At 47.3% G+C, this 24347-nt stretch overlaps 1 protein-coding gene and 1 pseudogene across 2 annotated transcripts in view; one reads left to right on the forward strand and one right to left on the reverse strand.

Moving 5' to 3' along the window:
• Positions 1–24347, reverse strand: part of LOC149469843 (multidrug and toxin extrusion protein 2-like) — a 169633-nt gene that overhangs the window by 67074 nt on the left and 78212 nt on the right. The window lies entirely within an intron of this gene.
• LOC149469844 (uncharacterized) lies at positions 10335–12843 on the forward strand (annotated as a pseudogene).

The following is a 24347-nucleotide window of genomic DNA, read 5'->3' on the forward strand; positions in this document are numbered from 1 at the left end:
TGGCATAGAGTACAGAGGGGCTGGAAAGGTTCAAAGGCCACCTTTTTGAAAATTGCAAAGTTGAAAGCAACTTCTTCCATGCAAGACACTCAGAAGTCCTTTTGACTCCTGGCCCACCCAAACCAGTCTGGTGGGTGCCCACCTCAGACCATTCATTCAGTTTTGGGTGGAGTACTGTACAGACCAGCGGGCGGTCTCCACGATTCAGCAGGGCTATTTCTGGAGGTTCAAACATCGTCCATCCCAGGCATCCTTCCTGCCCACCAGGGTCCTGAGATCTTCAGAGAAAGCAGAAATTATATGCCTGTATGTCCAGACACTGATTCAACAACAGATGATGGTTCCAGTCCCAGAGTCAGAGAAATTTTCAGGCTTTTATTCCCTGGTATTTCTAGTACGCAAAACGTCAGGAGGCTGGAAACCAGTGTTGGACATAAAAAGGCTAAACAGATTTATCTCCTGGGACATTTCAAAATGGAATTGAAATAGTCATCCTAACCATGCATCCCAGAGACTGGATGGTCTTCACCTCTAATTCCAGGTTCTACCCTTCGGCATTTCAACGGCACCAAGAACCTTAACAAAAGTGCTAATAGCAATCTTAGCCCCCCTTCAGGACCAGGGAATTCGAGTTCTGTATTATCTGGATAACATCCTAATTCTAACCCAAGACAAGAAAACTCTGACGATTTACTTCCAAGAGGTCATGAATACTTTGGTAGGATTTGCATGGCTAATCAACCATGCTAAGAGCCAGTTCATTTCCATGCTGAGGATAGTGTATCTGGGTGCCCTATTCGACACATAGGTACAGTCAGTGTCACTTCCAACATCCCAGTGATCAGAGAGGAGAGCACTGGTAAGAAAGAGCATGTCAGCATCAGAATGCCTCAGTCTTCTGGGGTCCCTTTCCTCCTGCATTCCGATCATAAAATGGGCTCGCTAGCACCTTCAGACATTCCAATGTGGGTTTCTATCCCAATGAAGGAAAAAGTCTTTGGTGCCGGAGATAATTATAACCCCCTAACAAGAAGTGGTGGTGGTAGACAAGAATACAAAACTTTCTAAGCCACTGCCATCTTGGCCCCACCTCCTGGACCATTCTTACATTCGACACAAGTCGGTTGGGTTGGGGCACCCACTGCAGAGGCAGAATGGTTCAGGGGAGGTGGCAATTCAACACATTGAATGTAGTTTCCTACATTCCTGGAACTGAGAGCTGCCTCGATGGCTATTTCCCAGTTGGCCCCTCATCTCAGACAGAAGTCTCTCCTATTACAGATGGACAACAGGGTAGTGGTTTCCTATGTTCAAAACCAGGGTGGAACTCACATCAGATCTTTATTGAAGGAAATCATCCCAATCTTGTCATGAACAGAGAGGAACTTAACCAGTCTCAGAGCCTCCTATATCCAAGCCTTTCAGAATCAGCTAGCGGACCTGTCCAGAGAATTTGCCGACAACAACTGGTCTCTAAACCAGGGAGTTTTCCAGTTGATCTGTCAGAAATGGGGTCACCCTCAGATAGATCTTTTTGCTTCCCCACTAATGCCAGGATACCCCTGTTCTTCACGAGAGATACCTTCTGGGAATTTGCGGGGGTAGATGCTTTACCCCAACCCTGGAGTTTCCAGAGGTGGTTTGCCTTTCCACCTGTCCTGTTGATTTTGAGGTTTCTACAATGCCTGGTAGAAGGTGACCATATTAGTGGTAATCCCCTACTGGTCAAAGGGACCATGGTTCATGCTCTTGGGTTACTTATCTCTCCACAAACCCCTTCCTCTCCCAAGACTACAGGATCTGCTAACCCAGAGGAACTATGTCCATCCACATCCAGAAGTTCTGAATTTGAGGGTGTGAAAGTTGAGCAGTGAAGATTGGAAAAATTGGGCTGCTCCCACAAGGTAATTCAGACCCTGTTGCAAGCCAGGAAGACATATACTAATAATACATACTACAAGATATGGTAGAAATTTTCAGAACTCACAGAAATGAATCAGTTTGACCCCTTAAAAACAGGGGTTCAAGACATTCTTCTGTTCCTGCAGATGGGCCTAGACCTGGGGTTAGGTCTTAACAACCTAAATGTGCAAGTCTCAGCCCTGTTGGCCCTAAAGGATACCAGGTGGGCACTGAATCCTCTGAAAGAGCATTTCCTAAAGGCAGTATTAAGATTGAGGTCTCTGAGAAAAACTCTTTACCCAAAGTAGAATCTCAATTTCACCCCAACTAAAAGTTGTTCACTTGAAGACATTACACTTAAGCTGGCCTTCTTATTAGCAATTACCTTAGGTTGCAGAGTATCAGAGATTCAAGCTTTAGGAACTCAAGAGCCTTACGTCATGTTCCTCCTAGATAGGTTAGTACCTCAACTAATCCACCAATTTATATCTAAGGTCCCATCCATATATCATCTCAATCAAGAATGGGTCTGTGATACATATGTGACAAGAGTGTATAGGATGTATGGATGAGAAGTGATTGACACTCAACTGTCATAATGCTAACGATTATAACCATTAGATGGGTAACTGGAGTTCAAAATAACATGTTGGAAGTGTACATTAAACCAGTTAAAACCAGTTGAAACCAGAGATGTGGCTGATATTCACCAGATGTGCATTCCATCAAAATAGGTAACTACGCGTGATGGCACAGCCGATCACGCGTTGACTCTAACTACTCCGCAGAATCATACATGACGTTATACAACCAGGAGATACTGCGCATGGCAGTAGATAAAGACATTCCAAACTATGTATATAAAAGACGGGGGATTCTAGGGGAATTTGGGACTCATTGAAGATGCGGCAGACGTGCCTTGCGGTGATTTCCCGGATTCCCCTTTGCTGACTGTTGGAGTCCCCCAGTCACTGGGCAGTGGGTGATGCTACAATATCCGGTGATGTATTGATGCTTTATTCTTGCTATAATATGATCTAAATATGATTTGCAATTCTGACAATTCTTATGTTATTATACTAACAGAACTTATTCAATAAATCATGTTTTGCTTTAATATTTATTAAGCCTAATCCGTGTATTAGTGAGCGATTGTAGTAGTGTTAAAAACACTTTGTTTTGAGGCAAAACATAAATTGGCATAGTCGGCAGGATGCCAAGTAGAAATATTTCCTAATAGGAAGTTTATTTTGAAAAATTTATTTTTGCATGTTGACCCCTAGGTACCAGGGGGCCTCTGTGCAAAATATTGACATTTGGCATTTTGCCAACAAATTTCGGAGATTTAGCTACCTGGCATTTTAGAAAAGAACCAGATATGTTTAAGCGAAAAGCGAAGGGTAAGATTGATAAGGTGGAGATTCCCGGCTGGACCGAGGCTCCATATGATATTTTAGCACAGGAATTGTCAGGTGCAGGGTTGGCAGAATCATGGGATAGTAGGTTTAAAGGTATTGAACCCCTTGATGTTGTAAATGTACTTGAGGGGATCCCTGCCAAGGCAGGTGATGCAGTAGCTTTAGGCAGACGCAGTTGGATTTTGCTAACTGCATACAGGAAGATTCATAAGAAATTACATCAGGTAATGAAGGATTACCATCAGCTAGAGCAGAAGACCATAGAACAAGAAGGTAAAATTGTTCTTCTGCAATGTGGGCAAAAATTGTTGAAAGATAAATTAGAACATTATCAAAATATAGCTGAGATGGCAGCAGTAAAAGTGGCCCAAAATAAGTATAGGAAACGAAGGGGAAGGGTGAACCGTGGAAAAGTGCAGCAGGCAATAGCAGCAGCCACAGTTAATTGGGATCCGGGTAAATGGGATGCTGATGTATGGGATTCCTCATCAGATGATGCTTGGGATGACTGTCCGGGAGGACCCAGTTGCCCGGACCCTGAACCAGTTACTAGGAGAAAGAAAATAGAAACAGGAGGTGTAAAGAGGAAGCTATGAAGGTAGCATTGGTTATGGATGAAACAGATAGATATCTGGATACTTCCATGACCTTAGCTGGCCGAAAAAGGATAATTAGGAATGTATAAACCTGTAATCATGTATAAATATGTAATCATGACATTGTTAATATCATTAAATAACAGTAGATGGGAAGAGATAGTGGATAAGATAGCTGAATTTCAGGATATGGGAGAATAGGTTAAATCTTCCTCCTCCAGAGATAAGAGAGAGCAATAACTCACCTCCCCTTTGACAGAAGGGGAATGTGGATAATCACCTGTCCTGGAAAGATATGTTCCAGGCTTTACTTAAAGCTGGAGTTCCTAAAGAACACATTGATGGGAAAGATATACAAGTATTGTGGAAATTATATAAGCAAAAAGTGCTTTCAGGAAGGAAGGTTGATAAGAAGAGTGCAGATGTCAGGAATGGACTGGCCAGCAATGGTGGGACTCACCTGCCTTTTGATCTGCAGTACCAGGGCTGGCCAGCGGGTGCTCCCAGCAATCAGAGACTCAACTTTGCAGCCAGCTAACACCTGGAACTGATTATGCTGGGGTATTTAAGGGATGGCCAGACCCACAGACTCTGCCTTGGTGTGTGTTTGTCCTGGGCCCTGTATCTGTCCTGCATCCTGTTTCTGTTCCTTTGCTGACCCTCTGTACTACGCTGCTTGCTACCTGTTCTGATCCCCGGCTTGTGACCCTGACCATCCCTCTGCTTGACCCTCTGTACTACGCTGCTTGCTACCTGCTGAACCTGGCCTGTGACCCCGACCATTCTCCGCTTGCTCCCCCTGTACCTACCTGCCCAATTGATATTGACCCGGCCTGCCTGACGACGCTTGCTTGTATGTACTGTTATCTGTGGGTGGTTGGTTTGGTTTGTTTGCACTGTATTATGTTTAGTATTGCACTGCGTTTATGTTTGTATTGTTAGTGTTAATAAATTATATTGTTTATCTCATATCTGAAGTCTGCATTTCCCTGCGTCAGTCACACATCTCTGGTCATACCTGGGAGCCCTGACATTACACCAAGGCCAATCCTGACCAGAAGTGGCTGCACAGGGAAGCCATCTTGGTTTGTTGATGGGAAGGATGGATCTGGATGAGGTTGAGTATTTATATCTGCTAGTGTTTGATGACAGGGAGTATGCTTATCAAACTCTGAAGGAGTATCCCCGGGATGAACTGCTAGAATGTATACGGCTCGCTCATGTTCTAGTAGATCAGGGCACAGAGTTCTCTGAGGTGCAGCCTTTGATTGAGGTTTGTGCAGAGTTGGTTTCATCTGGTACCCCCGAATGCAGGGATGAATTTTTGCCACCATTTAGTGCAGACCAGGTAGAGTCCCTGGTGTGGTTATTAGAGGATGATGTGGATTACTTTCTGGAGCGTTATTCCACATGTTCACCACAGACACTAAGAGATTGTATAAACGCAGTACAGTCATTGACCAGACAGGCTTTGTGTAAGCTCAGCTTTGTTCAACCCCTACTGCAGACATGGACAGACTTGTTGCACCCAGCCTCAGTCAGCTTACAAAGACCCAGTCCTGCTTCTAACTCTTCTCCTGTATTCCCAACAGCTCCTCCAGTTACAGCCCAGTATACTTGGCTATCTTCCGCATGTCAGTACCCTGTTCCCACTCGCTGCACCTATCCTGCCTTTAACCCTGTAAAAAAGCCCTCTGTAGCAACTGCTCCCTCTCCTGTTCCATCCTCCAGTTCTTCTCTGTCTCCAGCTGCTCCATTCGTTTGCAGACCTGCGTTTACTTGCAGTGCTCCAGTAGTTAAAACCAGAAAAAAGCGAAAATTCTTTCCAACCAATACCATCCTGCCAGTATCCAAACTGGTGAACCTGCCTTCCGTGGTTCAGCCTGAAGCCTCTACTCGGCCTGAAGCCTCTACTCAACCTGAAGCCTCTACTCGGCCTGAATCCTCTACTCGGCCTGATGCCTCTACTCGGCCTGAAGCCTCTACTCGGCCTGAAGCCTCTACTCGGCCTGAAGCCTCTACTCGGCCTGAATCCTCTACTCGGCCTGAAGCCTCTACTCGGCCTGAAGCCTCTACTCGGCCTGAAGCCTCTACTCAGCCGGACGCCGGCATTCAGCCTGATGCCTCTACCCAGCATGATGAACTGATCCAGCCTGATGATCCTATTAGGCCAGTTGACTCGATGCCCGCTGTTGATCCAGATGATCCGGTACCTGATCCGGTGCTCGCTGTCGTGCCAATTGACTCAGAGCCCGCTGTCGTACCTGGTGACTCGGTGCCCACTGCCTTGCCAGATGATGCGGTGCCCGCTGGCGAGCCAAATGACCTGATGCCTGGTGACCCAGTGCCCGCTGTCATACCTGGTGACCCGATGCCCGCTGTCGAGCCAGACGATCCAATGCCTGGTGACCCGGTGCCCACTGCCTTGCCAGATGACGCGGTGCCCGCTGGCAAGCCAAATGACCTGATGCCTGGCGACCCAGTGCCCGCTGTCGAGCCAGACAATCCGGTACCTGATGACCCGGTGCCCACTGTCGTGCCTGTTGATTCGGAGCCCACTGCCTTGCCAGATGACGCGGTGCCCGCTGTTGAGCCAAATGACCTGATGCCTGGTGACCCGATGCCCGCTGTCCAGTCAGACGATCCAATGTCTGACCCAGTGCCCGTGGTCATACCAGTTGACTCGGAGCCCACTGCCTTGCCAGATGACGCGGTGCCCGCTGTTGAGCCAAATGACCTGATGCCTGGTGACCCGATGCCCGCTGTCCAGTCAGACGATTCAATGTCTGACCCAGTGCCCGCGGTCATACCAGTTGACTCGGAGCCCACTACCTTGCCAGATGATGCGGTGCCCGCGGTCGAGCCAAATGACCTGATGCCGGGTGACCCGATGCCCGCTGTCCAGCCAGACGATTCAATGTCTGACCCAGTGCCAGCGGTCATGCCAGTTGACTCGGAGCCCACTGTCGTGCCAGATGACTCGGCGCCCGCCGCTCTGCCTGAGGGCCCGAGACCTGTCGCTCCACCTGGGGGTCCGGCGCCCGCCGCTCCGCCTGAGGGCCCGAGACCTGTCGCTCCGCCTGGGGGCCCAAGACCTGTCACTCCACCTGGGGATCCGGCGCCCGCCGCTCCGCCTGAGGGCCCGAGACCTGTCGCTCCACCTGGGGGTCCAGCGCCCGCCGCTCCGCCTGAGGGCCCGAGACCTGTCGCTCCACCTGGGGGTCCGGCGCCCGCCGCTCCGCCTGAGGGCCCGAGACCTGTCGCTCCGCCTGGGGGCCCGAGACCTGTCGCTCCACCTGGGGGTCCGGCGCCCGCCGCTCCGCCTGGGGGCCCGAGACCTGTCGCTCCGCCTGGGGGCCCGAGACCTGTCGCTCCACCTGGGGGTCCGGCGCCCGCCGCTCCGCCTGGGGGCCCGAGACCTGTCGCTCCGCCTGGGGGCCCGAGACCTGTCGCTCCACCTGGGGGTCCGGCGCCCGCCGCTCCGCCTGAGGGCCCGAGACCTGTCGCTCCACCTGGGGGTCCGGCGCCCGCCGCTCCGCCTGAGGGCCCGAGACCTGTCGCTCCACCTGGGGGTCCGGCGCCCGCGCTCCGCCTGAGGGCCCGAGACCTGTCGCTCCACCTGGGGGTCCGGCGCCCGCCGCTCCGCCTGAGGGCCCGAGACCTGTCGCTCCACCTGGGGGTCCGGCGCCCGCCGCTCCGCCTGAGGGCCCGAGACCTGTCGCTCCGCCTGGGGGCCCGAGACCTGTCGCTCCACCTGGGGGTCCGGCGCCCGCCGCTCCGCCTGAGGGCCCGAGACCTGTCGCTCCACCTGGGGGTCCGGCGCCCGCGCTCCGCCTGAGGGCCCGAGACCTGTCGCTCCACCTGGGGGTCCGGCGCCCGCCGCTCCGCCTGAGGGCCCGAGACCTGTCGCTCCATCTGGGGGTCCGGCGCCCGCCGCTCCGCCTGGGGGCCCGATGCCTGTCGCACCACCTGGGGGCCCGATGCCTGTCGCCCCGCCTGGGGGCCCGATGCCTGTCGCCCCACCTGGGGGCCCGATGCCTGTCGCCCCGCCTGGGGGCCCGATGCCTGTCGCCCCACCTGGGAGCCCGATGCCTGTCGCCCCACCTGGGAGCCCGATGCCTGTCGCCCCTCCTGGGGGCCCGGCACCCGCCGCTCCGCCTGGGGGCCCGATGCCGGTCGCCCCGCCTGGGGGCCCGATGCCGGTCGCCCCGCCTGGGGGCCCGATGCCGGTCGCCCCGCCTGGGGGCCCGATGCCTGTCGCCCCTCCTGGGGGCCCGATGCCTGTCGCCCCTCCTGGGGGCCCGATGCCTGTCGCCCCTCCTGGGGGCCCGGCGCCCGCCGCTCCGCCTGGGGGCCCGACGCCGGTCGCCCCGCCTGGGGGCCCGGTGCCGGTCGCCCCGCCCGGGGGCCCGGTGCCTGCTGCTCCGCCCGGGGGCCCGGTGCCTGCTGCTCCGCCCGGGGGCCCGGTGCCTGCTGCTCCGCCCGGGGGCCCGGTGCCTGCTGCTCCGCCCGGTGACCCGATGTGCCTCTGCCCGGAGTCCAGCCCGATGTGCCTCTGCCCGGAGTCCAGCCCGATGTGCCTCTGCCCGGAGTCCAGCCCGATGTGCCTCTGCCCGGAGTCCAGCCCGATGTGCCTCTGCCCGGAGTCCAGCCCGATGTGCCTCTGCCCGGAGTCCTGCCCGGAGTCCTGCCCGATGTGCCTCTGCCCGGAGTCCTGCCCGATGTGCCTCTGCCCGGAGTCCTGCCCGATGTGCCTCTGCCCGGAGTCCTGCCCGATGTGCCTCTGCCCGGAGTCCAGCCCGATGTGCCTCTGCCCGGAGTCCAGCCCGATGTGCCTCTGCCCGGAGTCCAGCCCGATGTGCCTCTGCCCGGAGTCCAGCCCGATGTGCCTCTGCCCGGAGTCCAGCCCGATGTGCCTCTGCCCGGAGTCCAGCCCGATGTGCCTCTGCCCGGAGTCCAGCCCGATGTGCCTCTGCCTGGTGTGCCTCTGCCCGGAGTCCAGCCCGGTGTGCCTCTGCCCGATGTGCTTCTGCCCGGAGTCCAGCCCAATGTGCCTCTGCCTGGTGTACCGCTGCCCGGAGTCCTGCCAGGTGTGCCAGTCTTTGATATCCCGCCAGTTACCAGACCCGGGCGGTGGAACATTTTTTCCAGCTAGGACTGTTTGGAGCGTCCTGAGGCCGCTCCTTGAGGGGGGGGGGTACTGTCAGGAATGGACTGGCCAGCAATGGTGGGACTCACCTGCCTTTTGATCTGCAGTACCAGGGCTGGCCAGCGGGTGCTCCCAGCAATCAGAGACTCAACTTTGCAGCCAGCTAACACCTGGAACTGATTATGCTGGGGTATTTAAGGGATGGCCAGACCCACAGACTCTGCCTTAGTGTGTGTTTGTCCTGGGCCCTGTATCTGTCCTGCATCCTGTTTCTGTTCCTTTGCTGACCCTCTGTACTACGCTGCTTGCTACCTGTTCTGATCCCTGGCTTGTGACCCTGACGATCCCTCTGCTTGACCCTCTGTACTACGCTGCTTGCTACCTGCTGAACCTGGCCTGTGACCCCGACCATTCTCCGCTTGCTCCCCCTGTACCTACCTGCCCAATTGATATTGACCCGGCCTGCCTGACGACGCTTGCTTGTATGTACTGTTATCTGTGGGTGGTTGGTTTGGTTTGTTTGCACTGTATTATGTTTAGTATTGCACTGCGTTTATGTTTGTATTGTTAGTGTTAATAAATTATATTGTTTATCTCATATCTGAAGTCTGCGTTTCCCTGCGTCAGTCACACATCTCTGGTCATACCTGGGAGCCCTGACAGCAGAAGTAACATTAAAAGAACATAAGGATGTAGACAAGAGACAAGAAAGGGAACAGGAGAAGGTGAAAAAGGGTATAGGAGATTTCACTGATTGGGATCAGTTTCAGAAAATCTATCCCTGGGAAGAAATAGCAACCATGGTAGCTTTAAAAAATTCAGACAGCCTCAGCTCCTCCCAAAGATCTGTTAGGATCGCAAGAGGATAATTTGGCATGAGTAGCCAGCCAAGCCCCCATATGGATTAAAAAAGATGATAGGCCGTATGTACAGGTGAGTATCCATTGGAAAGGGGGTAATATACAAACAGTGCCAGCTTTAGTAGACACGGGGGCAGAGGCTACTCTAATTTATGGAAATCCAAATAAATTTAAAGGACCCCCAGTGTAAAAATATCAGGGTTGGGGGGGAAGGTGACTGAAGGTGTACAAACTGAAGTGACCTTAAAAATTAGGAATATACCTCCACAAAAATACCCTGTACTGATAGTTCCTATAAAAGAATATATTATTGGTATGGAGTCCATGATCTTGCCAGCCCAGGACCGGGTGGCTCAATTGCTTTTGATTCCTTTGTATATCGCTAACATTAAAGAAGGCGAAGCTTCCACAAAGTTAACGGTTAGAGGAGACCAAGGCTTTGGCTCTACTAACACAGTTAATGTGGGGGCTAAAATTTGGGTACAGGGGGCATCTGGTCCCCCGGAACCTGCAGAAGTAATAGCCGTTGGTAAGGACCGCACAATACTGATCATGAAACCAGGCAGAGAAAAGTGGGAATATGTCCCACAAGAAAAATGTTACTTGCGGGAATGATTCATACTGTATTGTCTTTCACAGAGCAACGATATACTTATCTTCAGTCTTGGAATTCTTGGCATCGTGTGGTTGGTGGAATTAGAGGTCGGAGCGTGGACGCCGGGAGTTAAAGTAACAGATATCGGCAATGTCAGAATGAGCTGGGGTTGGAAAAGCATGCGTACGAATAGAACTCAAGACGATTTTATATGCCCAGCTAATCAGCCCTGCCCCATTCCAAATATAACCTTCAATGGTACTGTATGGACAGGAGCTCCAATAGAGGGTTACAAGCCAACATATGCGGTTCATGGAAATGAAGGTGTGATAAATGTAATCTCTGAAGTTAGCATTTGCTGTTGCCAACAGGAAGCAAGCTTCATTTATTTGTCAGCTGCAAATAGGAGGTCCGTAACAAGAAACTGTACCACTAAGACTAAACCAACTACTGTCTTTCAGTTTGCTCTTAATGAGACAATCATTATGACTTGTACCAACGCCAGTGAAATCCAAGGAAGATCATGGTGGGGTCAGTACTTAATCTTTGTAAATTCAAACACTACTCATAGCGACCCTGGACATATTAAAAGATTGCCTTCTACATGTGAAAAAGTGGGTCAACATGCACAGAAAACTGTGATGTGATGCTCCATGTAGTAAATGCTTCAAATTATTTTTTAACAGATTTTGATGCTAACATTACAAAGTTGATTAATTGGACGGTATGTACATTGCAGACCATATATGAGCAACAACAGAAAATGAATATGCAGGCTATGTTAATGACGGGAAATGAATTAGTGTGGAGGACCGCATTTAACAAAAGTATCCCAGTAAACATGTGGGTTCATTTAGAAGCTCAGAAAATGATCTGCAATGACACTACTTGTCTTGGAACAATATTAATGTATAATGTTACTAAAACCACTACGATGTGTAAATTTGTTGTAATGCCTTTGATTATTGGTGCACCTGGTGCTCAGCATTATTGGAGTCCAGAGTTTTATGGCACCCATGTAGTCAATAATAACAAAACTCATGATCTCTCATTTTGTGATAATACTCTTGAGGGAAAAATATGTAAGTTGCAGTCTTCTGTATATGAGCCATGTTTGTTGCAGAACACTGTAAATGTATGTAAATGGACCATTCTACCTATGTCTTATTAAATGATGGTAGAAATAGCCCCACAAACTGTGTGTATGGTAACTGACATTCCTGCAGTCAGAGGAATGAAAGTTCCCTTTTCAGGTTGTATCAGTAATATATCTTCTTTAATGTGGCATAATGAAACGTTTATATTACAAGGAGATAAGGATGAGTCGGTTCAGGAATATTGGAAAAGTGATTCATTGGAAATTCCCAATTGGGAATTTAATTTAACAATTTTGAAACAATTAATGGATAAATCAATCGAAGTTCAACAACATATTGAATATTTGAACACTACAATTGCACAACATGTGGTGACTACGACCATATCAAGTGGAAGACTGATAAAACTAGGATCTAGCATAGCTGACGCTACCTCCCATCATTGGTGGGATGTATTTCTGGGTTATTCTCCCTCGGCTACTAAGGTTTTGAATTTTCTAGTGCACCCTCTGCTGGTTATTATGATATTTATAGCATTATTGACATTATGGAATTGTTATATAGCATACAAATTATTTTGCAAAAAACCAACGGTGGTTATGGCAACTTATGTCATTTGAGTTTCAATCAAGGACCGATTGTGATACATATGTGACAAGAGTGTATAGGATGTATGGATGAGAAGTGATTGACACTCAACTGTCATAATGCTAACGATTATAACCATTAGATGGGTAACTGGAGTTCAAAATAACATGTTGGAAGTATACATTAAACCAGTTAAAACCTGTTGAAACCAGAGATGTGGCTGATATTCACCAGATGTGCATTCCATCAAAATAGGTAACTACGCGTGATGGCACAGCCGATCACGCGTTGACTCTAACTACTCCGCAGAATCATACATGACGTTATACAACCAGGAGATACTGCGCATGGCAGTAGATAAAGACATTCCAAACTATGTATATAAAAGACGGGGGATTCTAGGGGAATTTGGGACTCATTGAAGATGCGGCAGACGTGCCTTGCGGTGATTTCCCGGATTCCCCTTTGCTGACTGTTGGAGTCCCCCAGTCACTGGGCAGTGGGTGATGCTACAATATCCGGTGATGTATTGATGCTTTATTCTTGCTATAATATGATCTAAATATGATTTGCAATTCTGACAATTCTTATGTTATTATACTAACAGAACTTATTCAATAAATCATGTTTTGCTTTAATATTTATTAAGCCTAATCCGTGTATTAGTGAGCGATTGTAGTAGTGTTAAAAACACTTTGTTTTGAGGCAAAACAGGGTCATGCCAGCCTTTTCTGAAAAGCAGAATTCATCAAAACTACATGAGTTGGCTATAGAAAAAGGATCAGCACTTATTCATCATCCCCAATGGCTCAAGGAAGGGCCTGGTAGCATCCAAGAGAATAATAGCTGGGTGGATTGTTCGAATAATACACAAAGTATATCGGGGCTTGTGGCCTTCCAGCACCTCAGGTGGTTAATGCTCACCCAACTCAAGAGATCGCTTGGGCAGCTTTGGCAAATGTTTCTCCTAAAATGATCTGTTGAGCAGCTGATCATTGTTTACCACCTTCATGTCACACTACAGCCTGGATCTGGCCTCACTGATGTCCAGAGACTTTAGGAAAAAGAGCTTGCAATTTTCAGTTTTGTAATCTAAATTAAATGTATTTTGGAAATCCCCTGCCTGAGAGCTAGTTATTTACCATAGGTAAGCTGCCATGGAGGCACACGGAAACCGGAAAATTGAATACTTACCTTTCCGTAATTTTCCTTTCCTGATGCTTATCCATGGCAGCATACAACCTTCCTATTTCTCTTCTTGCCAATATTTGAGAATAGTTACAAGAATGAAGCAGGGAGGACCCCTGTCTTTTATAGAGATAATGTGGTCCTGTGGGTTGTTTGTTGGCGGAGCTACCAACCATAGGTATTTTACCATGGATAGGCACCAAGAAAGGAAAGGTATAACATTTTTCTGTGTTTAGGCAGGGATGTGTGTCTATTTTCTGTGCAGTTCAGCATCTTAAATTGAGGCCCTGCAATAGCTCAGTCTGTATGCGCCAAAAAAGTACTGTGGCTCATTTCTGTTCAGTGCAACAGTAGAGAAATTATGCCTTCACATAGCAAAATGGAATTGATGGGGTTCATATTTTGCTCATGGCTTTGGAATTGTTCTAGCAGTGGTAATACCAAACCATCTCACTTTAATTACAGCCTTAACCAGACAACACATGGAATTATAGTTAAAATATTTCTGACAATTTATTCAAAAAGGCAGACATCATTACCCTATAGAACAGAATATAGAATAGCGTGCAGGAGCTGACAAGGCAGAGATCTGTATTGTTTACATACAGGTCTCTCCCCAGTCTGTGACACATGGTGATCGCTGGGTAGTGGTGGGGAATCACCGGCCGGGACCTGGTGATTGACAGCCTAGGCCACCAATGGTGGCACAGATAGGGTGAGCACGCAGCTCGCGCGCCCCCTATCTGGAAATGCAAAATCATATACTGTATATATATTTTTGCACACCCCTGCTGCCCTGTAGCAATATTTCTGCTATAGGGCGGTGGGAAACAGTTAACCACTTGCTGCCCACCCACAGCAGTTTTGCTGTGTGCGGCACAGCCATCCCAGGAGATGTACTGGTACATCGCCTGGTACATGCGGGCCCCCGGGGCACGCAGTTGCTTGATTCTGTGATTATTGTGTTCTGTGTTGTGCTCATCGGGGTATCCTGTGATCGCTATGACCAACCATAGTGATCACTTCATATTTCTGTAAGCAAACTGTCATGAATGGGTTTCCAGTCATGGCAGCTTGATTACTGTTGTGATGATGTGATTGGTCCACAACTATCACATGGTACCTGTACCTTCTGATTAGCTGTAGCCAATCACAGCATGTCAACAGTAAGTAAGCTGTCATGAATGGAAACCCATACATGACAGATAAAACTATTGCTTATAACAGTGATCTTCGCTGTTATACAGTGGGTATAGAAAATAATCACCCCCATTCAAAAGAATCACATTTTGTTGCTTTGCAGCCTGAAATGAAGACAAACACAGTTTTTGTTTTATCCAGCTGTTATTTACTGCAACTTATAACATCTAAGTGAAAGATATAACACCAACATGCAAGAAAAAAAAATCAAAAACAGAATCACTGAGTTGGAAAAAGGATCACCCCCTTGTGTCACTATTTTGTTGAGCCACCCTTTGCTTTAATTACAGCCTTTAGTCTGTTAGGATATGTCTCTACCACGCTTTCACATCTAGACTTTGCAATATTTGCCCACTCTTCCTTGCAGAGCTTGCAGTTCAGTTAAATTTGATGGTGACTGTTTGTGGACTGCAGTCTTCAAGTCATTCCACAGATTTTCAATGGGGTTTAAGTCTGGGCTCTGACTGTGCCATGCAAGGACATTCACCCTTTTCCCCTTCAACCACGGTGTGGTCATTTTTGCTGTGTGCTTTGGTTCATTGTCATGTTGGAAGATAAACCTTCTTCTCATTGAAAACTGTCTGGCAGAGGGCAGCAGATTTTCCTCAAGAATTTGATGATATTTTGCCCCATCTGATTTTCCTTCTCCAGTCCCTGCTGCAGAGAAACACCCCCGTAACAGGATATTACCACCTCCATGCATTACTGGTGTTATTTGGATGGTGAGCTGTATTGGATTTCCTCCAGATATACCGGTTAGTGATTAGGCCAGATAATTCAATTTTAGTCTCATCTGACCATAACGCATTTTTCCATGTGTCCTCAGAATCTTCCAAGGCGCGTTTTGGCAAAGCTCAGTCGTTGCTGCATGTGGCCTTTCTTGAGGAGTTGCTTTTTTCTTGCAACCTTCCAATACAAGCATGGCCGGATCTAGGGGGTGCTGGGGTGGGCTATGCCCCCCTCCTCCAGATATCAGTTGTGCCCACCCAGGCAACCTGTGGATGACGTCCATCAATTGAAGCTGTGCGCAGCAGCTGGCTGCATCTATCAAGTCTAGTGTCTGTGACAGAGCCCAGCCAGCACACTCCCCTTCCCCCTTCCCTACATGGACAGGAGAGGAGAGATAGATGTGCACCTCCTCCCACCTCTCGCCTCATGTCTGCCCCGCCCACACTGCAATTCCCAACCAGGGCTGTACTTGAGGAGATGTGTGGGCGGGACTTGAAGCACTGCAGCTGGCAACTACATGTTGGATGCAAGATTGAAGACTCTGCCTGAGCTACCAGACCAGTGTGGGGTGAATGAGCTGAGCTCTGCCCAATGCTGAACTCTTCCCCTCTCCTTCCCTTCTCTCCCCTTCTCCCCCCCCCCCCTTCATGTCCAGTTAGCACTCAGGGAAAACTTTAGTACTATTGGGTATGGCTGGCAATCTGCTAGTTGGCTAAACTGCTGGGGTTTTCACTCACAGGTTGCTTCTGTTTTAACATCTTTCTGCCCATCCCCAGCATGGCTTTAGGGGCCTGTTTACATAAGCATTGGTCTCTGAAGAGCGATCTGCATTGTGTTCTGACAGCGGAGAGACTTATCCCTTAGCACTGATAAGTGCTGCCAGCTATAACTGGCGGTGCTGATCATGTGGAAATTTTCCTAGAGGCTGGTTCTACAGAAGTCAATCAGTACACTGCCATACAAACTGTTGATTCCTGCCCTCTACTCTGCTAACCCCTATCCTCTGACCTGTTGACCCCCAGTACACCCTGCTATCGATTCCTGTTTTTGTACACTGCCCTGCTGACCTCATATCCTCTGCCCCTCTGACATTTTTTACTGCACCCCCTAATCATACTGGCTTGATCCGGCCCTGCATACAAGCCACATTTGTGATATTGTTGTCACATGCACACAATGACCACACTTTGTCATAAGTTCCTGCAACTGCTTCAGAGTTGCTGTAGGCCTCTTGGTAGCCTCTCTGACCAGCTTCCTCCTGGCTCTTTCATCCAGTTTGGAGTGACGTCCTGATCCAGGGAGGGTCTGCGTTGTATCAACTACCTTCCATGTCTTAATGATAGACGTCACTGTGCTTCTAGGCATAGATAAAGCCTTTGAAATGTTTTTGCATCCATCTCCAGACTTGTGCCTGCCTGTCCACAACTTTATCCCGCAGATCTTTTGACAGTGCCTTGCCATCCATAATTGACTGTTTGCCTCAGTTGCACTATCAGGGACTGAAATGTTCCAGAAAAGCTCTTTTCATGCTGAGCTAATCACAATGGCCACAGCTGATCACAGTTGAAGGTCAAATGGCTTTGTGTGATATTGAGAAGGTGATTAGCTACACCCAAGCCATTTGCAGGAGAGGGTAATCATTTTTCCAACTTTTTTTTTTTCCAAAAAAGATTTTTATTAGAAAAAAGCAGACATAACAGTACATATACAGACGTGAATCCAAAGTCGGACATGTCACTGTATGTCGCCTCCCGTGTCACAGACGGGTCAAAGCATAACAGGCAATACAAAACATAACATTGTAAAACATTGTGTCAACATATTATTACAATCCAGGAGATGTACGTCATATAAGAAGTGAGCAGAGAGATATATAGTCTTTTGACCTTTGAGCAGGATTTTCTGTCAGGGAAGTGTGAAGTATGTGATATTGAATATGAACAGCACATGCTAAAGCTTTAGATCTGTTTCGCGTGTCCAAGAATTTAATGTGTGAGTGATATTGGGCGTAGTACGTCTCTTTGAAGGACAGCGTTCTGTATCAGTTATGGTACGAAAACGAAGATAGGAGTAGAATATAGATGGGAGCTAGAGCTCAGGTAGAGAAAAGATTAGTTAGTAAGTAGAGTAGTGTGGTGATAAAGGTAAGTATATAGAAAGGAAAGGAAGAGGGAAGAGAGAGAGAAGAAAAAAAAAGGGGGGGGGTGGGAATGGGTTGGGAAGGGAGGGCTTGGGGTGAGGTAAAATGGAAAGAGGAATGTATGCTTGCGGATAGGTGGCTCTCAACATGTTAAATGAGTCACATTAAAAATATCTACTTATAGCTTAAGACGTGATGCGTATCAAAACAGTCAACCGGGTAATAAGCGGATACAAGTTCTAAGGGAGTAAGCCTTGGTGAAAGACTAGGGTACGTCTAGGCATATATCAAAAAGTATCGCAGAAAAGAGATTATTCCCAAGTATCAGGATATGTCTGGTCAATCATTACTGCACTAGTAAGTGGTAAGTAGGGGTGGTTTTAAAGTGCCTCCAACAGGCCCAAGTTCCCCTGAATCTCTTGGGATGTTCCTTGGCAACAGAGATCAGTTCCTCCATTTCCTCCATTCTATTGATCCTCGCAAACCTTTCACAGATAGTGGGAATATTTGTCGAGCGCCAGTGGACTGGGACACACTGTTTTGCGGCGTTAACCATATGCATGGCGAGTGATTTACGATATGTCTGGAATAGGAGTGAGGAGTGATGCAGTAGAAATTGTGCAGGGGTAAGCTCTAGGGTTTATGTGGTTACTCGTGCAATTGTGGATTGAACTCTCCCCCAAAATGGCTGCAGCAGTGGGCCGTCCCACCAAATGTGCACAAGTGTACCCTTATCCAGGTGACATCTCCAACAAGAGTCCGAGACATTGGGATCGAAATGGTGAAGCAGGGATGCAACTCTGTACCATCTAGAGTATAGTTTGAAGTTGCTTTCCTGTGTGGAAACACATATGGAGCCCTTGTGAATAAGACTGTGATCCCAGTCTTCCGGCGTTAGTTGGAGTTGTAGGTCAGAGCTCCAGGCTATACAGGCTTTCCTAGATTGAACCTCAATGGTGTTTTCAAGGAAAGAGTAAAGCTGGGATATAACATGTCTCTTGGGAGAGTCTGTAGAACAGAGTTTTTCGAAGGGGGTAAGATGTCAAGTAAATTTGTTTATGTGCGAGGAACTATGAACAAAATGATGTAGTTGTCTATACATCCATGGCGTCAAGGACAGGAGTGGCCACTTGTTTAGAATGACGTTTCTAGATAGAAATGTCCCATCTTTAAACAGTTGGTGCATACTCAGGGTATTTGGGTGGCCGGATCCTGCAAGAAATGCATGTGACAAACCCGGAGGGAAGTCTGGGTTCATAGTAATGGACGAGACTGGGCCCGGGGTAGAAGAAAAGTCTGATGTCTTAATTATCTGGTGGTAACAGGCTAGAGTGGGGCCAATAAGAGGGTGTCCTGTGAATTCAATAGGATGGTGTGCACTTTTCAGCCAAGGAGATGAGGCAAGTGGGGTCTTCGAGAAAGCAGCCTCCAAGTTAACCCACGCTTTTTGACTATGATTCGTAGACTAATCTACTATTCTATTTGGCATGCTCTGTAGTAGCAGGCAATGTCCGGTAGCCCAATACCTCCACTGTTTTTGGGCATAGTGAGGTGGTCAAAACTGATTCTTGGGCATTTGTTACACCATAGGAACGAGGTGCATAAGGTTTTATAAAACTTAAAAAAGGAATTAGGCAGTTTAATTGGAATTGTTTGCAATAGGTATAAAATTCTAGGAAGCAAATTCATCTTAATGATCGCTGCTCTGCCGAACCAAGAGAAGAATGGTTTATCCCAGGTCTGCAGGTCTTTAGTGATGCTGCAGAGGATGGGTAAGAAGTTCTGGGTATAAAGATCTGCAAGATGGGCCGGTAGTTGAATTCCTAGATACCTAATGGCTTCGGACTGCCAGGTAAAGGGAAAATTAAGTTTTGCCTGACAAAGCGTATCTTGTGGTAGGGAAATATTTAGGGCTTGAGATTTATTGAAATTGATTTTAAAATTGGCTAGATACTGAAACAGCTTGAAGTCATGTAGTAGGTTAGGCAATGTAATATGTGTGTCTGTTAAGAAAAGTAAGATGTCGTCAGCAAAGGCCGTGATTTTGTGCGTTTTGCCATTAATTGCAATCCCTTTAATGCTGTCATTTTGTTTAATGCATTGCAGAAACGGTTCAAGTGTGATGATAAATAGGAGGAGGGATAATAGGCATCCTTGTCTTGTTCCATTGCGTATTGAAAAGGCATTTGAGAGGAGACTGTTTACTCTCACTTTAGCTGTTGGTGTTGTGTATAGGGACATAATGAAGTTCAAAAAGCGGGGAGGAAGCCCGGGGCCAGATAAAACAGCCTCCATATAGTCCCATGCCAGTCTGTCAAAGGCCTTCTCTGCATTTAGAGAGAGGAAGAAGCCAGATTGTCTCTTCTGTATCAGCCAATGGTGTATGTTTATAGCTCTGATTGTGTTGTCTCTAGCCTCTCCACCAGGGACGAATCCCACTTGACCAGTGGAAATAATAGTGTCAATAATGCTCAGTAGACGATTGGCCAGAATCTTTGCAAAAATCTTAAGTTCGACATTCAGTAAGGAAATCGGGCAGTAGTTTGCCGGCGATGTCTGGTCTTTATTTTCTTTTGGTATCAATGTAATGTGGGCTTCAGAGAGATAGAGAATGGATTGATCTGGTGTATGTAGCGAATTTAAGGCCTTTAGAAATGGGTGTGCTAGGACATATATGAAGGATTTTAGTATGTGGTTATAACACCATCTGGTCCCGGACTTTTGCCCGGCTTTAGTTGGGCAATGGCCTGTCAAAGCCCCATCTAGTTCTTTCGCTTGTGACTGAGAAATGGCTTTAGGAAGGTATTGGACCAGAAAAGTCTGGATGATGTCCTTGCATGGTCTATCATCCCCTGTCGGTTTAGGTGATAAGAGGAGGTTATAAAGCTTGGTGTAATATCGCTCAAATTCAGCTGCGATATCTGTAGATGTTTTAAGTGGATGGCCTTGTTTTGAGTTAAGTCGATGAATGGTATGTGACGCTTTTTTAGCTTGCAAGGCCCGTGCCAGAAACCTGCCGCATTTATTGCCATATTCGTAGAAGAGTTTCTGGGTTAATATAAAATTGCGTCTAGTTTTCTTTTCCACTAAATCTCGCAATTGCTTGCGTGTTTGATCAAGTTCTGACGCAGAGTCTACAGCCTTCGAGCCCTTATGTGCACTTTCCAGGTCCCAAACTTTTTGAAGTAATGAATTGAAAGAAGCCTGGGCTAAACGTTTACGGGAGGCCGAGATAGAAAGTAGGAGTCTACATATCACACATTTGTGTGCTTCCCATTGAATGCGAGGAGACGTTTCTAGAGACATGTTTTCTTTAAAGTAATTGGTTAGAGATTCCCGTATTTGACGGGTAACGTCGGAGTCAGTAAGGAGGAAGGGATCTAATCTCCATGTTTTGGATGTGTAAGGGGCGTCGGGAAGTTGAATGGTCATCATAATTGGGTGGTGATCAGAGAGAATCATTGGTTCTATAGAGGCTGACCTCAGCGTGTGCAAATCTTTTTGTGAGAGAAAGAGATAGTCGATTCTAGAATGACGTTTGTGAGGAGCTGAAAAAAAAGTGTAATCTTTATCGGAGGGGTGTAGGGTACACCAGGTATCATGTAAGAGTAGGTCATTTAATTCTGCTTTAATCTGCTTAAGTGCTCAGAAGGGTTTCGATGAGAAGCCTGTCAAAGTGCCATCTAGGGGGTTCAAAGCCACATTGAAGTCGCCTCTAAGAATCAAGATATCTGGAGATTTTATGAAAAAATCCTACTTGTGCAGTGTTGGGACTGTATATGTTGGCTAGAGTGATCGGTTTGTCATATAAAGTGCCCTTAAGGAAGAGGAACCTTCCCTCTGGATCCTCGAGAGATTCAGAATTTATGAGCAGGAGCGTTTTGGAGAGTAAAATGGATACACCTTTCGCTTTTACCTCTGTGTTGACTGAATGATATGCTGTTGGGTAATAGATATTGGAAAGTTTAGGAATATGATCCACACAAAAGTTTCCTGAATGAAGAGCACATCTGCTCGTAGATGTTTCATGTAATTCAGGAGTTGTGAGCGTTTTTCGGGTATATTTAGGCCTCTCACATTCAGATATGCCACAGAACGTGTACGGTGCGCTCGTCGGGGTGCCTGATTGGTAGACATTGTTATGTATTAGGGAAACTGAATTGCTTAAGGCTCCTAATCTGTAGCTGGAGGGGAGGGAGAGAAAAAAAAATTTGGGGGGTGGGGGGGAGTGGGTGAGAGGAGGTTAAGGGGAAGACAGAAATAAGAGTGAGGTTAGAAAAGAGAGGATGAGGTAGAGTCAGAAAGCAAGAAAGTAGAAAAGTTGGAGAGTGTTAGTAGTGTATGCTCAAAACTGGGAGTGTAAGGTGAAATATATCCTTAACACTACTCTAGGGAAGCAAAATCCGGTGACCAAGTAGTCCGGCTACACAGTCCTATGTTGCACATCTGAGTTGTCAGTAAAATAATTGCCGTATTTTGTATAATTGTATAAATAAGATCGGAAATGTGTCGGACCCAGAAGTAGATGTAGTGAGGGAGGACAAAACAATCCTAGTAAGATCCTCAGGGATCTACCAGGTGTCGTGTGGGTGGAGAGAGTGTGCAAAATAAGATCCGGTACAAGATGGCGGAGATACACGGAGGCGGATAGATGTTAGCGAATTGTAAGGAGAGATACTCAAATCAAAGTAAGATGGATATCAGAGGAGATTGTAAGGGAAAGGATATGTTATCTGTAATATTATGGGTCAGCATGTGCATATAGCTATAGGGGTGTTATGTCTGGTAGGATGGTAGTAATATATCTACAAGGACGTGGCGCCTTCCCAGGAAGACAGTGTGGTGGTGTTACGTTGTAGAATATAACATAGGCATAAGGTAGACATACAATAATGGCAATAGGTAAATCGAAACTGTTAATGATAAATTACATTCTGTAATCGTACATAAATCCTGTAATGCAATCAAGGAGGAACATTGCAAGTAAAACTCATTCCTACTGTGTCAGGTCAGACAGAAAATATCAGCCCTGCAGGTACTCAAGCAGTGCAGACAAGAATATATAAGGCCCCAGTGTGTGGAAGTGCAGGTCGCGGTCTGACCGCTTAGCAAAACCGCATTCCTACAGTCCTGACCCAAGGGATTTTATTGTCCCGCCCGAGACTCGATACGCTGTACGACAGGTCACTTCCACGATTGTAGGTTAACCTACATTTACAAGAGGTTTGGAGCGGCAGCTGAAGAGGTGTCATGGAACTGTGGCCTGTTGAGAGCGCCATCCTAAGAAATTCAGATACATATAAATAAGACAACCAGAAAAGAACGGCAAACCTGCAATTAACCTAAGGTTATGAAATTCACTTGCCTTAGATAGAACTCAACACTTCGTCCAAGGACAGTAAGTAAGCCAGTGAAAATCACTTGTAGTCTAGTCTGCTAGTGTATTCTACACCCAATTTGGGAGTAATGCGGAGGCAATTGAGATATACGGGGAGGTTGAGGAAATGCCCAGGGGGGAATGTTTAGTGGGAAAACTGGTATTAATGCATTGCGTCTGATATATCAAGCTTCACAACCCAAATCAGAGAATGCTCATGGCTGCTGTGTGAAGCTATATGATCAGTAAAGGGTCTCTGAGTGATCATAGGTACTCAAAAAGCTTGTGAGGAGATGTTATGTGTGCTATAAGAATCGGAATTCTGCGTGGCAGCCCAATACCGACATCCAAGAGTAGTGCTAGAAACAAGCAAACGAAAATATGAAGCTCATGCTGAAGGAGCTATGCACTATGTTTTTGATGAACAATTTAGGAAGGCCTCAATAGACTACCCTATTGTAGATGTAAGATCATGGTCTTGGGAGATTATACAAGGGTACCAATGTTTACATGTACCAAGATTCAGCAAGTCAGGCCAACTTTGCGGGGGATTAGCAGCCCGTGTCACTGGATCCCAGGCTAATAAAGATTCTAGTCTAAATTAAGGCTATCAGGATAGTGTATTAGGCCACCATGAACTAGAAAACCAAGTTTTAAAGTTGGTGAGATTATGGGTCAGAGCTCTAGGGATGTCAATACTATGCAGCCAGGCTATAGCAAAAATTGGTATGATCTCAGTATCTATTTGCAACGGTGGTAAACACAAATAAGAAACATACAATGAGCGTAGGGAGTAAGACCTTCTAATACACATACCCGTATTTCTCGACCCACATACCTGTATTTCTCGACCTCCCGCTGCTCCATTTGAGGTGCCTTGTGATCCCGTTTCAGACAGAGGCCGTGAGACATGAACGTTTAGGTGTGTGAATAACTAAACAAATGGGATGGCAATGCAGAGATATGGAAAAGCAGGGAAACTTAGAAGAGTCAGTCATGTCTTGCCTTACAGTGGGCTGGTGAGGGTGGAAGACTATCCCCGGGGATGAGTCTTCTTCGAACAGGAGAGGATGAGATGCGTGGAGATGTTCTAGGTCTTCTTGCTCCTCTAGGATGCCCTGCCAATTGAGCCTCCATTGGATCTTCCTCTGGCGAAGGAGGCAGGTGGAGATCGCTTGACCAATTGGGAACGACTATAATAGGAATGTCGAGAGCTTCACAAAACGGTATAATGTCTTCCGGGAATTTCAGAAGGGCTGAACGACCCATGTGTGTTGCTGATAGACCAAATGGAAATCTCCAGCAGTAAGCAATCCCTCTGGAGTGGAGTAGTTCCAGCAAAGGGCGCAAATCCTTTCTGCGTTGCAGAGTGAGATGGGAGAGGTCCTGAAAAAGCTTGACTTCCACTCTATTATATAACACGCGATTGCGATCTCTTGCTCTATGCAATATTTCTTCCTTAAGTCGAAAGTCGTCCAAGCAGCATATTATATCTCTCGGCGGGTCAG

The sequence above is a fragment of the Staurois parvus genome, unplaced genomic scaffold (genome assembly GCF_062004578.1).
Source record: "Staurois parvus isolate SC_StPar_1 unplaced genomic scaffold, SC_StPar_1.0 ptg000058l, whole genome shotgun sequence".
Lineage (NCBI taxonomy): Eukaryota > Metazoa > Chordata > Amphibia > Anura > Ranidae > Staurois > Staurois parvus.